Below are 17792 nucleotides of genomic sequence, written 5' to 3' on the forward strand. Positions count from 1 at the left end.
GCCCAAAAGCCCTTACACGTTTTCCTATGTTCCAGATGATTGAGATTACCGGAAAACTAGCTCTTAGATTACTAGACCATTACATGATTAATTTCCTTTAACTGATTCTCAAGATGAACAAAGATTTTTTTCAAAAGATATCTGGTGAACTAGATTAAATGGTAAAAGGGTATATATGTTTTCTAAAACTATTATATTGAAACATCAAGATACTCTCTGAATTAACATTTCATTCAACATGCAATATTGCACATTGGATAGTATGACACTCTCCTCACTCAGAAAAAAAATTAGGGTTTTATTTAGTCTATTTAAAATTAATTTTCTCTAAAGAGCTTGAGACCTTTGGAGTTAACTACAGATATCCAAGGAAGGTTGGTAGTACAGAGGAAAGAGAGCCCTAACTAAGGTAAGTGACAACCTCTGTTTGTCTCATTTTCTGCATGGAAATAAGAATAGCACCTCCCTCTCAGAGTCATTGTGAGGATCAAATGAGATAATAATTTTAAAGCACTTAACAGTGCTTGGAATCCGGTAGGCACTTGAAAAATTCTTGTATCCTCCCTTCTTTTCTTACCTTGGAGTATCACAAAACTGCTGCCTTGGATTTCTTGGCTTTACAATTTAGAATTAGCATCTAAAGAGTTAGAAAGGACTTATGCTATATTAAAAGCCCTGTAGAACATTCCTAATCATCCGGTCCCTTCTTGAAGACTTCCAGTGATGGGAAACTTAGTGCCTTTGAGGGCAGCTCAGTATATATATATATATTACAATTATGGAAGCTTTTTCATATTAAACTACTTCCCTATAACTTCTGACCATTAATCCTAACTGCTTTCTGGAACAACATAGGATATGTCTAATCCTTTCCTACAGCAACCCTTCCAATATTTAAAGACAAAAATTACTTATTTTTATAAGTCTTATAAGTCATCTTATAAGTCATCTCCTGAACAAATATTTCCCATCCTTTAAAAGGATGGCATGGCCTCAAAGCCTTGACTATCCTGGTCACCCTTCTCTGCACATACTTCATCCTGTCGGCATTCAAGAGCTGAGCACAGTACTTCAGATGTCCTCTGATTAGAGAAGAATACAAAGGAATCATCACCCCCCTCCATCTGCACATTGTTCTTAAAGGAACCTAAGATTACAATAGCTTTCTTAGCTGCCATAGCATACACAGCCAGTGCCTTCCCTCAGTTAATTATTTCCATTTTATCCCTCCTTGTCTGTACATAATTGTTTGCTTGCTGTTTCCTAGATTAGATTGTCAGCTCCTTGAAGGCAATCTGTCTTTTGCCTTTCTTTGTATCCCCAGCATTTAGGACAATGCCTGACACAAAGTAGACTCCAAATAAATAATGATTGGTTAGCTGACTGGAGACAGGTTTTTGTTGTACTAGTCTTCTCTAAAATGTAATGTTCTCTGGGAGCAGGTTTCTTGGGGGCTGGAGGCAGCCTTAGTTTCAGTTCAGTAATCACCCCAAATGCAGCCAGGGATTAAAAGTCTTGTCTCCTTCACTTGGGGCTTGGCTAGTTGTCTGGAGGCCTATCTCTCTCCTTGGTTCCGAGAGATCCTGCTGGTAGTCCTTTGCCTCTGCCAGCTTCAGCCTCCAGCCAGCCCAAAGGTGAAAGATGGAATGAATCTGTCTCCACCCCAGAAAGCTTCTAGTGCGCTTGTCCTTTTTGGTCCTGACAGCTTCTCCTTATATATCTTCCACACTGAGTATACATCAGTCATCACTGGGAAACCATTATTTGTTGTAGAATTGAATCAATGCTAAACTAGATTTAACCAGTGTCCTCAATTCCACTGACTTAGCACCTTGTAAGAATCCTAACATTTTTTGAAGTAAACTATTTTTCAGTCACTTCTCTCTCATTTTGAAACTAGCAGAACTGATTTTTTACCCTTTTTACAATCTTGCTCTACTTTACTCTGACACCTCTCTAGTATTTTAAGGTAACCCAGAACTTTACATTCATTATCTCATTTGCACCTCACAACAACCCTGTGAAACTCCTGCTACAAGTATTACTGTTTCCATTTTACAAATAATAAAGACCCTTAGAGAATTAGTGTCTGGGTTTACAGCCAGTTAATAAGTGTCAGAAATCAGATCTGAACCCATGTTTTACTGACTCCACATTCAACCCTTTATGTCATGATGCCCTAAGAATGACTTGTGACTTAACTAAGGCTACATAGGTAATGACAGGTAATGTATATATTTATACACACATACACACACACACACACACACACACACACACGTAATGTCCTTGCAAGAACTCTCTAAGGTTAATTATTATATGGGAAACACCATCTTTGAAGGCAATCCCATTGCATTTTTGGACACCTACAAGTGTGTCTTTCTCATGTTAAACAAACTTCCTGTATTATCTAGTCATTAATCTTCATTCTACCTTCTGGACCAAACAGGATAAATCCAATCCTTCTTTCCTACCCTCTTGATATTTAAAGACAAAGGTTTTACCGATGAGGAAACTAAGGCTAAACTTATTTAAGTGACTGACCTGGAGCTAGTAAGTACCTCAAACAGAATTTGTACCCAGGTCTCCCTTATTCCAAACATCTTTTCCACTGTGCTGTTTGCTACTAATTACATTCTAGTATAAAAAGAAAAAACACACACCTATAATATATGTTTACATATATATAATGGCAACTAGGTGGCACAGTGAATAAAGTGCCAGGCCTGGAGTCAGGAAGATGAGTCTTCCTGAGTTCAAATTTGGCCAAAGATATTTACTAGCTGTGTGATCTCAGGCAAGTTTCACCCTGTTTGCCTTGGTTTCCTCATCTGTGAAATGAGATAGAAAAGGAAATGGCAAACCACTCCAGTATCTGCCAATAAAATACCAAAATGGGATTACAAAGAGCCAGACACAGCTGAAGTGACCAAGCAACAAGAATATATATGTGTGTATATATATATATATATATATATATATATATATATATATATATATGTATGTATATATATATATATATGTATGTGTCTATGTATATATATAATACATCTGACATAAATATAAGATGAGCAAATACAAAGTAATATGAGAGAGGGCACTAGTGGTTGAGGGAACCAGGAAGGGTATCTTGCAGAAGATGATGCTCAAGCTGCACCTTTTTTTTAACTTTATTTTTTAAATTATTGTTTTATTTTTTTTTTTGTTTTACATGTACATTAATTTTTTAAATACACATTTCTTTATGAATCATTTTGGGAGAGAAAAATCAGAACAAAAGGGAAAAACCACAAGAGAAAAAAAAAAAAAAACTAGAAGAACCCAAGCTGCATCTTTAAAGAAAAGAGGGACTTTGTGAGATGGAGATAAGCAGGGAGAGCACTGCAGGCAAGTAGGACAGCCAGTTAGTGGAAAGTCACTAAGACAGAAGATGGAATATGGGAGGAATAGAGAGAAGGTCAGACTGGCTGGATCACAGTGTACAGGAGGGAGAGTGATATCCCATGAACCTGGAAAGGTGTGAAGGGTTTTAGAAGCTAAACAGAGGAGTTTCTATGTTATCACAGAGCCAATAGCATAAGCTTAAAATTTGGTGCTTCGATACCAAGGTGATAAAAACTAGTGTTTTCACGACCATTTCCTCTGCTGTTCTGGTGTCTTCTGGACTGAATGGGGAGGGTTTCAGAAGGTTTACTGCAAAGGACTGCATTGGCATAGAGAGATGCATTTTAATTCGCTGACATCAGCAGAAGGGCATATCTCCATTTGGATAGCAGGAGGTGGCCACAACGTATTGGCAGGTCAAACTGCCTGGGGCCAGCAGCTTTATTCTTTTATTGGGATCTGAATAGGATACAATATCTAAGCAAGTATTTGACTTCAGCACACATCTGGGTAACTATTTTTTCAGAGTGATTAAATCATTCTACCTCTTCTAATGCTGAGTTCTGTGATGTGTAAAATAAGACAGATGGATCAAATGATCTCTAAAGTCCCTTCCAGAGTCATAGGAGAAGCAGTAATCAGGGTTTTGTTTTGGGATAGCAAATTAACATGGCTCTGGCAGCAATTTCGGTTTTTCAGGAATATAGAAATTATCGAGCTTGGCATCTAGCTAATAGAATAATTGGGTAAGAAGTTATCAGATGGAGAGAGGAGTGAGGAAACTGGTAGGTTCAGTTACAGCTGGGTCACTTCTTCACCCTCCAGATTTGAAGAAGGGCTCTCTTTCTATGCTTGCCCCGAGATGGATCTATGGTTCTTGCCCTACACACAAAAATTTCTAGTTGTAACTCTAAATTTGATGATTCTATAAGAAGGGAGGCAGGATGGTAGAACAAAAAAAAGGATTGGATTTATAATTAAATGATCTGGGTTCAAATGTTAACTCTGCCATTTCCTATCTGTATCAGTATATAGAAACCACTTAATGTCTTTGGACTTCAATTCTTCATTTGCGAAATGAGGGGATTTTTTTACTAGATGGCCTCCAAGTTCTTTCCAGCTTTTAATCTATGATCCTATAATATAGTACACCTAAGGTTAATCCCTTTATCCTACTTTGCTGACGAAAAATGTTGATATAGAGAAAGGTCTCATTAAATCTTATTATATCTGCACAAAAGTCACAGGAAAATAAGCAAAAAAAATTTATGAACTAAGTATTACATTTTTCAAAACTAATGGTCCTTCAGCCAGCTCTTTTCAGAATCATTTGAGTTTACAGTGTATAAAGAATAAGAAAGAAATTAAAATATAATTAATGGTGAGCAAAAACTATTTCAGTGAAATATGTATGATATACACACATATATTTTTGGGGGAGCCAGAGAACAACTTCCTCTACTAATACAAACTAGCAAAACTTTTCTCCCTTAGAAAGTAGCCTGAAGAACTCAGAGGTGAAAAGACTTGAATAAAGGAGCACACAGCCAGTATGTCTCCAAGGTAGGATTTAAAGTCCAAACAATCTTACTATATCTATTGTACCATTCTATATATCTCAATATCTCACTCCAATCCTCATCACAAAAAGAGAGGGGGAGGAGGGAAAAAGACAGGGGGAGGAGAGAGAGGAGAAAAAAAAGGAGGAGAAGGAAGAGAGGGAAGGAGAGAAAGAAAGAGACATATCTATTTACTGAATAGAATTCAGAGAATTGGGAGCAATCTTAAAGATATAAATCTCTAAGCAAAAAAAAAGGTACATCCAGGTAAATTCAACCTTTCCACCTAATGGATCAGGAAGTTGTTACCTGGATCAAGTAAAGTAATTTGCCCAAGGTCAAAAAGGCACTTAGTCACAGAGCCTGGAAGAAATCTCCAGTTTTCTGATCTGCCATCTAGTGCTTTTCCAATTATATCACACAGTCTACTGATAGAAAACATTACTAATTAAAGGAAAAATTTCCCAGGAAAAAATTTTTTAGAATCCCTCAGAATCTTCTTTCACTGTATCAAGACAAATGTACAAATGTAATAAAATATTTTTAAAAAGAAAAATGGGCAGTGTGATGATAGACTACAGTTAGAGATTTTTTTTTTTAACTTTTTCATTTTTTTAACCCTCCTCAAAAACTAACACCAAATAACAATGGATTTTCTTTTACTTTATCTGTATCCATTTTAAATACCTTCATCAGTACCCTCTCCCTTTTCCAGGGGATCATTTCACAGGCTGCCGAGATCTGGCTACCATGAAGTTAGCTATCACTTACAGTTATTCAAACAACTGCTTGTTATGCTTCACTTCATTGTTCACTATTTCATTTATTTTCATCATATTTATAAGACTATGGGCCCTAGGATAGCCACTGGTACCTTACATTAATCTCATTTGGTTTGTCTATTTTCTCTTAGTTTTCATAGGCATGAGATCTCTGAGAAAATAATGCATGCACCCAAATAATAATAATACGAAATTGTACATGTTATGTATCATAGGGTGATACAAAAAAAAAAAAAGTTATATAAAAGTTCAAAGAAGAGAACATGAATGAAACCAGGAGAATCAGAGAAAGAGTATTGGGAAAAGTGGCCTTTGGGATTTGCTTTGAAGATAGGGAAGAATTAAGACCAAGATCCATTCTTCAGAGGATAAGAGGTCAAAAAATATATAATCTTCACAGGAAGACTTGTAAATTAACAACAACTACATGAAATAGTCTTCTAGATTACAAATAAAAATGGCAAATATAAATTAAATTAATTCAGAGATTTTCCTTCCCACTTAAATATCAAAAAAAATATAAACAGCCAATTTATCTAAAGGAAGATAGGAACACTAACACACTTGATAGAGCTATGGAATTGAACCACATATTTTGGAAAAATTATTTGGAATTAGGAAAGAAGAGTCACTAAATTATTTATATTTTTGATCCCCTACTGAACATATAGCCCAAAGAGATCAAAGACAAGTAAAAATGTTTGTGTATACACACACACACACATATGTGTACATAATCACAAAAGCAAAAAGGGGAAACAAAGTAGTAAGTGGGTAACTACTGATTGTAAAATGGCTGAATAGTAATAGTCACATTTCTAGGCTTCTTATACTTTAATGACCATTCCCACATATCATATGATCTAATGACATTGGCATTGCCTTCTAGTTATTCCTTTTATAAAATACTCCATCTCCCAACTCTGGATATTTTCATTCATCACTGATGCCCTCATTCCTTGAATTCTTTTCCTTCTCATTTCTAAAATGAGATCTTCTTTGGATCTTGCTTCCTCCAAATCTCACCTTCTTCAGGAAGTTATTCCTGATTTCCCCTGAATTCTTATACTTCTCCCTTGTTGATTATTTCCAATTTATCCTGTATATATTTTATCTGTACAAAGTTGTTTTCATGTTGTCTCACTCATTAGACTGTGAGCTTTTTTGAGAGTAGGGACTCTCTTTTGCCTTACTTTGTATCCCCAGTGCTCAGAGTCTGTCACATAGTAGGCATAGATGCTTTATTGACTTACTAACTGAAAACAAATTAAATTGAAAACAAGTAACATTACACACACACACACATAATGGTCTGATTGGGGGACATGGCAAGAAGGACCTTCCAAATAAATAGAATATCATGAATAAAGATAAGATAAAACTGTAAGGGAGTGTTTAGAAAGAACAAATTTTAGGACCTACCACATTTTTAGGGCAGTAACAGGAACCAAATCAGAAACATAGGTTGGATCAGATTATGTTGGTATTGGTATTGGAATTGGTATTACATTGGTATGCCAGATTCTCTAAAGCAGGTAGAAATATGCCCCTTTTGTATATGGAAAAATGGGATTAGGGAATATTTCAGTAATTATTCAAGGACACCAGAATAGCTGGTCATTTACTTCATTTTTGCCTTAATTATCCTAGAGTGCTTTAATACTGGCTATTACTAACTAAATTCAGACATTTAGATAGAGTTTAAAAAATGTTTTGCATTTGTTCCTTTGATTCTCACAATAGTCCTGTGACATATGTATCATCACCACACAAAAACGTGGAGACCAGTAAGAAGTGTCAGGTCTGATGACAGTTTCCAAACTCACCTGAAATACCAGCAGTGGCTGCTCTTAGACCACAACTGCTGTCTGGTTTCCAAACCTAATAGAATCAGTGCTGCAAAAGAATTCCTTTTTATACCTCACATGAGATAGCTGTATATAATCACACAATCCTTCCCTACCTCAAAAAAGAAACAAAAGAAAAAATGCAGCTACAAGACCCTGTACCTTATTAGAAAACAAAGGGCAGTTTGAATGCATGTATCATTCCTTAGGAACTCAACAGGGAGCAGGAAGGAAGGAAAAAGAAAATCTTCTCACCACTCAGTCACTCACTAGAAAAAGGGAAATGGAATAACAAAAAAAAAAAAAAAAAAAAAAAAAAAAAAAAAAAAAAATATATGAGCCGGAAACTGCTCTGAAGAATATTTATTCTTTGAAAATTACATGATAAGTACTTATGAAGTGATTGCGTTAAAATCATCATGTCTAGACTAATATAAACACACTGATGGAGAATGCCATTGTCCACAGAATATTCTCTGGGATAGTAACTCTCTGGAATGCCACAGACGTACCTATCAAGGGACCAAAGTGTCACACAAGTCAACAGACCCAAAGCAGGAAAATCATGAGGGTCACCTACAGCTTCTTTAGAGCTGAGTGTGAGACTGGGGAACAGCAAATTTCAAAAGGGACATTGATGATTTTATATTTTGTAGTACAGAAGAAAAGATATTAGAGGGAAAGGAAAGACAAAAAGATAAGGAGAAAGGATGGAAAGAAACAGAAACAGGGAGGGTGAAAGGTGATGAAACAGGTGAGTGGGAAAAAAAAGTAAAATGAAGAATATAGAAAGGGAAGAGACAAACGTAAGAAGCTCCATACAAAAGTTGAGAGAGAAATCCACAGAGAAATAAAGGGGGTGATTAAGGCAATACGATTCTAGAAATAGTAAAACTTTCCCAAATTAAAAAAGATACTCCTACCCACAACCCCTACACACACACACACACACACACACACACACCCCCTCTGTATAAATCTGAATAGATTTTCCATTTGTTGCATCAGTCATAAATATTATATAACAAACTCAGCCCTGAAGGTATTTTGTGAAATGAATCCAATGTGGTTCTGAGAAAATGAAAAGCAACCCTTGACCCTCCTCCCCCACTGATCCCATTGTGAAATTTCGGGGAATTGTTAAGTTAATACTAGTCTAAAATGTGAAATTTCTTGTCCTCTTGACATTCCAAAAAGGGGTGTGGTGAGCCAACTCAAGTCATCATCTCCCAGGGTTCACGACTTATGAAAAATCGTCCACATCTGTTCTGGAACAAGCCAGCTGTTTATTTTAAAGTCATATATTTATTAGACTAGTACCCATGACAATTCCTACACGAGCCAGGATCACAAAACTTAAACGATCTTTTGCCCGGTTAAGTGGGTCAACTGGGGGGGGGGGGGGGGAGGGGAGTGAAACCCGGCTTATCCGTCCATCTACCTAAAACTGCGCTCACTGCCTCATCACCGTCCCTCGGCACCAGCAAAGTAACGGCCGATTCAGGTTGACAGCACTCGCAGCTCCTCCGATCCCTAAGCCGCAAAGCGGCGCCGGGGCTGCCCTCCTCGGTCTGCACGCCAAACCCGTTACTTTGTGACTACTGGTGACCGCGACTGGGGGAGCCGCTGGCTATCGCTGTCTTATCGGCAGTGCGTGAGACCCATTGCAGCGTGACTCTGACTCTCTCTCACACACACACACGCGCGTCTGCGGACCAGCCTTCCACACCACGCTGAACGCCTCGCCGTCAGGCGGACCGGCGGCCCCGAACAAAAATGCTGCTTCTACCGTTGGGAAAGGGCCAGCGCCACAGACACGTGAACTACTTCTGACTGGCATGGAGCTCGCCTCTAAGGACACTGTCACCTCAAACGAGCGGAGAGTCGCGCACAGGCACGGAAGCCGCGCCAAACTTCACCCACCCAGGAGATCGTCTCGTCTGAGAGAAGGAGCTGGCCGCTTTCGACCTCGACATCAAAGCGTGCTCAAGTCCCCGTCGTAGGAAATCCATTATCTTCATTTCTTGCCTCGCATCATTCCCACTGAGATAACGGGGCATGCATGCAGGGGCCGGGGCTGCCTGATGGGGATGGTGCAGGCGCGGCTAACTCTGGCTTAGTCTCCTTCTCCAAAAGCAGGGCTCTCCAGCCTCCCCGTTCCCCTCCCCCATCCCCAGAGAGGGATGGGCAGTGGGGGTCCCCTTGGGAAGGCGCAGGCACCCGGCTTCTCCAGGAGGAGTTGTTCTTCGCAATGACCCACATCGCGGAGTGCATTTTTATTTTTCTCATTAGTGACTCCCCAGCCCCGTCACTCCACCTCTCCCCAAAGAAAGAGATCAGAAGAAGGCACAAGTTGGTAGGAACCATTTCAATAAATCATTTCAACTCACCTGGTTTGGGATTTGTCCCCCCACCCCAGGCATAAACAGAAACAAGGTGTGAGTGAACCAATCACCCACACATGGGATGGTGCTGCGATGCCCCAGCTCCTATGTCCTAGAGTTGGAGTCAGTCCCCGCCAGGGCTCTAAGCTCAGCGAGAGCAAGCAGCAATAGCAGGAGGAGCAGCAAGCAGAAGGGGGATAGACCTTAGCACAATGAATGCAGTGGGGTTTTTTTCAATGACATCATCCCTCTGGCCAAAAGGCCCCAATAGCCATGCTCCAGACCGAGGCATTCTGGGAAAAGTAGTTCCACAGTCCTAGCTCGAGAAAGCGCCGGGTCAGCTACTGGAACTACCATACCCGGCATGCACAGCAGCCGGGCGCACCCTGGGCTGACTGAGGGAGCGGGTGGCCTTGGCGGCCATGTTAGACCCACACACACACGGAGGCAGCCGCGGAGCCGGGAGGATGAGGGGGGCGAGGGACCGAGCGAGAAGGAGAGGACTGGGCGGCTTGCCTAGGGCTTCCCGCCACTGAGGCCAAGTTCCTCAGGCCGGATAGGGAGCGGGCCCGGTCCGGAACTCGGCGGGATGATCTTCTCACTTGATCCCGGAGATCCACGGATTAGGGTAGGCCTCGTTTCCCTACGAGAGGCTGGAGCGGCCTGGTTCCAGGCCCTGTTGATTCCTGGGTTCGGGACGGGAGTGGACCCGGAGGCCTCCTCCCTTAGGCAGGGAGAAGTGGGGGCGACTCAGTCCCCTTAGCGTCTCGAGACCGCCTCCGCCCTGGCTTGCCGCGCCTGCGGCCTCCGATCTGCCCCGGCTCCTAGCGAGATGTTTATCTCCGCGGCTCCTGCTCCTCCCTCCCCCTCGGGAGGGTTCTGGGCCTTTCCATGTATTTTTTTTTTTAATCTTATCTGGGATTCCTCCACTTCTCCCCCCCCCCTTCAAACAAGAGAGAGAAGAAAACAAAGAAGAATAAGAGACGACAATAGCCTTTGAACCACGGGATCAGGTTTGATCGGTGGCTAACTAGATAGTGAAAGCCCAGCCTTCGGGTGGGGGGAGGGGAGGATTGAGACTGTGTAATTGAGACACTACCTGGTTCTTGCCTATCAGCAAATGAAGGCAGATTTGATTTATTCATTTAGTAATGACATTGGTGGGAAGCTGACGGGGTGGGAGATTTTTCACCCCTGTTCCTAGAGCTGGAAAGTCAGTCTGCGACTGAGGGGGTAGCCGGGCTAGTGATGTAATATTTAATTCTCCACTTTTGATAACCGTTCCAGGTTCAATTGAGGACTCCCAAATTTTGGTGACTTTTGAGGGCCGATTTTGCTAAAAGAGAGAATAGTAGAAACTAAAGTGAAGTATGCCGAGTTATCTTTTTCAGTTACATAATTAAAATCGTTCTCTGTTTTTGTTCTTTTTCAGAGTTTGTCAGCACAATGGAAATGGAATGAAATTTCTTTTCATCTTACGGGTTTCCGAAGACCCATCTAATCTTTCTGTTATACCATTTCTCTCCTTTATACTCCTATTCTAAAAAGACACAAGCATTTTGAATCAATAAAAGGGTATACTTTAGATCTTGGTAATAGCTGAATAAATAAAAGTGTAATTGAGGTTATTTTTGGAAAATGAGATTGTGAGATTAAAAGTGAAAAGCTAGAAGAAAATATTTGGAAACTAACTAAAAGGTCTTTCTTTCAGATGTATGCAGGGGATAAAAACAAGTTGTCTTTTTTAAATGTCGAAATTTGGGGAACAGTTCAACACAGTGAATGGGCTTTTCTTTGGTGTAAGGCCTTGGTGATCTCTTGGCATCATTTGTATATGTGATAAAAAAAAAAGGCTTTGAATGGGAATAATTTTGTACTAGACATCTGGAAACATTTTCGTTCTAAAGTGATACTAGTAAGTAAAAAATGGTAAGTACAAGGAAAAAATACTTTTTGTTTTGTTTTTGCTTGTATTCTAAAACTGTTGAATTTCACATCCTAGATGAGTAGAAGTAATAATTCTATTCCATATTTGTGAACTGTGAAAATTATTTCAAAGTAATGTTAAGTATGTAAAAAAAAATTTTTTTTGCATGTCTCGTTTCCTTATGGACTTGAATTACCTGGAACCTTTCCTTGAACAGAAAAGATTTATTTCTTTACAGAAGAGATCTTCACTTCTGTTTGAATTGCTTTTGAAGTCCCATTTGGTGGAATGAAAAGACTTAACACTAACTGGATTAAACAAGTTTACTTGTCAGATTGGTATGTGGATAAAAGAGAAGAATAAAATAGTTCATTGTAGTACATAACATGATACATCTTAAAGCGGTTTGAAATTTTTCCAGCCTTCACTAATGAACATATGGGGTGTGACTATAAAATAATGAAACTATTTTCTTCCTGGTATTTGTGGAGACAGTCTTATTTCTTTATAGTCATAAATGTTTTGTTGGTATGACAGCTAAAAGAAGCCATGATGAATTCTTTCATCTAATGTCTTTTTTGCCTTTGAAAAAGTGTTATGGTATACTTGTGGTAGTTTAACATCAGTTACACAATTGAGGAGACAATGAGACTGCTCCTTTGGGAAAAGCCATTGTTTACAGATGTCTGTTCACTTGGGAAATCTTCCTTTTGTGGCTGAGTTCTATATGAATTAATTCTTCAAAACTGCTGTTCATTTTTTTTCCTAATTTATTTAGGACATAAAGACAATAGTTCAAAATAGCTAATCTTCATTTTAGAAACTTGTTTCTCCCTGAGCCTCATGGAACATCCTAAATGAAATTACAACTTTATTTTTAAAACCAGTGTCAGAATCCTTGATTATTATAATTATAATGTTTTGATGAAATTTTGCCTAGTTTTTCGATTGTACTGATTTAGGTTTCACTGTCATTCCATTATGTGGAATGGATTTGATGTCTTAAGGAATATTATTGAAATATAACTTTGCTACTTATGAATTCTAGCCTAATTGATTAGGAAAACTGTTTAAAAGAGAAAAAGTTTCTATTTCCCAGTATTTTTGCATTGGATGAAAAAGCTTAATACAGACCGGTACATATATGAAGCTAAGATTTTATTGGAGCACAGTACAAGCAGCATTCAAAAAAATCCCTTGACTTTAACAATTTAAAATGTAATCTATTAAAATGGAAAAGCTTAGTACTAAAGAGCAAGGTGCGTTAGGACCAAGTATACCATTTTTCATCTTTATGTAACACATTTCCTTGTTGACAAATACAGTAGGAACCCTTGTGATTTCAGTGAGTCAGTTACATATTCTCAATTGCCCATACTATACATTCTTTAATTCAGGAATAATTGATTCTTAAAAATCAAGGCACTAAAAGGAAACTTACTTGTGTATTCAGGTTATTGGTCTATAAGCTGAGATTGTATATATTATAGAGATATTTTTCAGGCACTGGTTGGACTGAATGATATAATTGGAACTATATGGTGCTAGGACAATTAGTCATTGCCCAGATAGCGTAGAAGAAATATTTTAATCTTAATTGCCAGTCCCCTGGCATCTGGTGGTTGGTTACTGTATGGGCTTCCACTTCTAGCCATAACCAAAAAGAAATAAAGGAAAAAGCCACACTCTCATGCTATCTTTAAATAGTAGTGAGATGTCAGCAAAGAAAAAGAGCTCTTCATTCCAAAGTGTTCTAAGGACTTATTTTATATCAGAGACATTTCTGTCATCTTCCTCTGTATATAAAGCAAAACTTCATACCTCCCATTTGCAAGTATTTATAGCACCTGTGTGTTATGTCCATTTTATATATTAAGGTAAGTGGCTTTTTAAAGTTAATGTCTTTTAGCAAAGAATCAAATTTTTTTTTTGTTACTATCTCAGTGTCAAATTTGTTAGTGGTTCCCCACTTCATCCCCCATAATAGTGCAAATCTAATTGGTAATGGAAATGTTTTATTTTTCAGGTATAATGAAGTCAAGCCCAATAGAATTTGAAAAACTGAAAATGAAGAAAGTTTTTTTTTTAAATTTGTATACATGAGAAAGGTTTTAGATTGTGTGAACTTTTGAGAAAATGTTAAGATTTATGCAGTTTCGTTATTATATTGTCTGCATCTGACATTGGCAGAAATCACTGGATTTCAAGTTGGGACTTGACTTACATTTGTGTGAACCTAGTGAAGTCACTTAACCTTTCTGGGCCTGTTTTTACTTCAAAATGAAATTTGATTGGATGATCTAAGAATGGCAGGGATAGAAAATTAAGTAGTTTATGTAACTACACTTGCCCTAATGTCTAGATAGTTGTTATTGCTTAATCCTAATTAGTTAATTGTAAATCTGGCAAATGAAATTACAGTCTAAGAAAGATGCAGAACTTTAGAATTTTTAATATCAAATGTGTGCTGATTTTTTAGTTTGACCTAGTTCTATGATCTTGGCTATTGAAAGTTTTGAATTTGTTTCAGATCTACCCCAAGTACCAGAGTCATAATCTCTTACACGATTTACCTGAAATTATAAAACAAATTCTTTGTTTAGGTTTCTAGGCCTAATGTTAGAAAGCAAAGAACCAGATCACAAATTCTAGCTTTGGTAGCTACATCATCTTTGGCAGGTTACTAGACATATTCGTCCTTCAAACAAGGGATTAGGACTAAATGTCACCAAGGTAGTTGTTAGCTCGGAATCCTATGGCTTATATTACTAAGAGTTTATCAACATTAAAGTGATCAAAATTAAAACTACCTTAGGGAGGTGTGGAAATACTTTGTGCAAAATGCCAGCCTAAACAATTCTGTTGAGTTGGAATAGCTAACCAACCTAAAGTGCATAAAAAAAGAGTATTGAGTCCATGTTTCAGTAATATAGAGGGTCTAAGAAGTTAATTGAAGCATGGATTAAAGGTGTTTGGGGTAGACTGGGAAGAGAAGTATTTATTTGTTAAGGAGTTCGGGTTTGAATATTAAATTTCAAAAATATCAATCCAGGTAATTATCCTGAGTTGGTTGTCTTCTCCATAAAGCAACTGCGGTATTCTAACCAAATTTCCCAAGTGAAAATGTGAAATTATCAGTATCCTTCTAGGAGTCCACACATCCTCTGAAAAGTTGGAAAATGTTAAGTCTTCAAAGTTAAGAATACGGCATGTTTAGAATCTAGTCATAAGGAAGTAAAGTTATGAAAGCTGTTAGTTTGGGAAATTAAGCTAATTTGCTAAATGTTAGTGGTACACTTTCAATTTCCTTGAAAGAGCAGCTAGGGTGGAGATACTCCCTCTCAAAGTGTTAAACCTAATGGTTGTGGGAGGAAAATTATATAATTGTTTCACTTAAGAAAAAAAAGAAAAATTTTCCCACAGTATTTTCTTGGGCTTAAATTTAAGAGAAAGATACAGTCTTGGGATTTTGTGGTGGTTTCAAATGAAGCACAGTACTGGTTGAATTTCAAATATCTCTGCCCTGGGATAAGGCATCCTTAGCAAGTAGCAACAAAATTGTAACAAAATGGAACAGGTAATTAATGTTTGGTTTTTTTAATTTTTTTTTTTAACATTTTTTTTTCTATTTAACAGGTATGGCTAAAAGGCTGGCGCTGACAAAGATTATAGACAACAATGGCATATGAACAACAGAAGTTATCTTTCTGAATAAAGTTATTGAGGGAAATGGCAGTTTAAAAAAACAAAGCACGAGAATATTAACACATAAACAGATTGCATCTGCAGTGGCTAAAAAAAAATGTATATGATACCCTTCAAAGTCTTAGACTAGCACAATATTTGAGTGTGGATCTGGAATGTTTCTCCTTGAATTAGCTTTAGTTTGAATCCTTATGACAATACTCTTACATCTGAATTTGGAGAGTAGCCTATTGATTAACTTGGATTAGTCACCCAATGATTTAATGACCAATATCCTGAGTAATTCCAAAGGTCTTAACATTTGAATTGGGGGGTTTTGTTTTCAAAAATAGATCATATTGGGAGAAAAGCATTAGATTCACAGTTTTACCTGTACCCAAAGCAACTTTGCCATGACACATGAATTGGCAGATTACCTAAATATTTTGGACTTCAGTTTCCTCATTTAAGAAGTTACAATATTTTTTTAGAGTGAGATTAACTGTAGAAACTGGGGCCACAATTCTAATCTGACCAGTAATTACTTAGCCTCAATATATTGCTTAAGATTATGCTTTTCTAAGTAAATAGTGATATATGGTTAATAGGATAAACACTGAAGTGGGGGGGAAAAGTGTTCTGGAGGCAGTCAATTTCAAAATAACATTTTGTAGGGTTATATTACACATTTATAAATTAATAGAATTAGTTTGGGTAAAGTTAAACCTCTGTTCAAGGAATTGTATGTTACACCAAATTTTAAAATATTTTCACTATATTCTAGTAACACAAAGTTGTGCTTCATTGACCAATTTGTTTAAAACCTAGTTTGCTGCACTTCATGACTCAGTTTGACCTCTACACTGTGCATGTATTTTGCTTTCACTATCTGTTCTGCTGGCCTTTCTAAGTCAACTACTGCTGTCCATATTTTCCTACTAACATGTTTATTCCTCAGCAAGATTCTTTATATTAAGATGTTTATAAGCATTTTTCTGCTGGGAGGAGAGGAGACATTTATATATATATATATATTTAAAATGGTGCCTGAGATAACCTGAGCATTTTAGTTTTTTCCCCTCGGGGTTCCTCCCTCATGAGGAGGTCCCTTTTATTTAGTTTTCTTCACTTTTCCTCTCAGTTCTTAGTTTTCCATTCAAACTTTAAAAGCCTTAAGAATTTTTTTTTTTAATATAATTTCCAAAAAGTCCTAAAATTACTCCCATGGCTACTTAAGAGAGTAAGGTATGGAGATTGCAATTTTGGTGAATGAGGTTCCCTTTCCACATTTCTCACGTTTTCCCAGTCATGCCCAATTCAGTTCACTAGTTGACTGAAAGAAAAGTTGGTTGGGCCTCTGTATGAAAGTGGAAAGAGGATATGAGTATTGATTCCATCTGCTTTACACCTTGGTTAGCATAACAATGCTTGTTGACTGAAGTTAAAACTGATATGTTACCTCAAAGATTTCATGTAGGATTATATAAATTATTGAAACATTGAGCCTATAAGATAGTCCTTGCCTTCAAGGATTTGCTTTTTTTTTTTTTTAATTTTTCACTAGCATTTTACCAATTATGCATATCATTTTCTACATTAATTTTGAGTTCCAATTTTTTTTCCCTCACCTCCCCAAGATTGCAAACATTCTGATAGAAGTACAATCATTGTACATATACATGTACAATTATTTTAAACATTTTCATATTCTATGAAAAAAATCAGAACAAAAGGGGAAAACCTCATTAAAAAAATATTCTTCAATCTCAGTTCTTTCTCTGGAAACGGATGGTATTTTCTATCCAAAGCGTATTGGAATTGTCTAGAATCACTACTGCTGAGAAGAGTGAAGTATGATAGTTGGTCGTCACTCTTGCTGTTACTGGGTACAATGTTCATGTTACTCAGCATCAGTTCATGGCTTTTCTGAAACCAGCCTGTTTTCTAGTGCAATAATCAGATTTTGCCTTGTGATGGAGATGAGAGATGGATCTATCCAGAAGTTACTCTGACATGGAGGGCAGTAGGGAGGATGTTCCAAGTGTAAAACCTATTGCTTATAGTGACAAAATGTCATACGTAAACTAGTGTGGCACTGACATCAAAAAAAAGGACTTTTTTTATATCTAAAACACCCTTTGCCTTCAAGTTAGCTAGTTGGGTAGGCAGGAGTTACTAGTTTCCCTATATAACTATGACTTCCATGCTGGTTTGATTTTCTAGTG

The 17792-nt window shown here is 37.7% G+C and overlaps 1 protein-coding gene and 1 long non-coding RNA gene across 2 annotated transcripts in view; one reads left to right on the top strand and one right to left on the bottom strand.

The window, feature by feature from the left end:
- RAB30 (RAB30, member RAS oncogene family) overlaps positions 1-10272 on the bottom strand; it is a 103227-nt gene extending 92955 nt beyond the window's left edge. The window contains exon 1 of the mRNA XM_003764606.4: positions 9963-10272. The gene's annotated coding sequence lies outside the window, so the exon portion shown is untranslated. The remainder of the gene's footprint in view (positions 1-9962) is intronic.
- A 97-nt stretch (positions 10273-10369) lies between these two features.
- Positions 10370-16354, top strand: LOC116422743. Its single transcript, XR_004233259.1, has 2 exons — positions 10370-10969; positions 11389-16354. It is a non-coding gene; the product is annotated as an uncharacterized LOC116422743 (long non-coding RNA).
- Positions 16355-17792: the final 1438 nt, after the last annotated feature.

This window comes from Sarcophilus harrisii, chromosome 3, assembly GCF_902635505.1.
Source record: "Sarcophilus harrisii chromosome 3, mSarHar1.11, whole genome shotgun sequence".
Classification (NCBI taxonomy): Eukaryota; Metazoa; Chordata; class Mammalia; order Dasyuromorphia; family Dasyuridae; genus Sarcophilus; species Sarcophilus harrisii.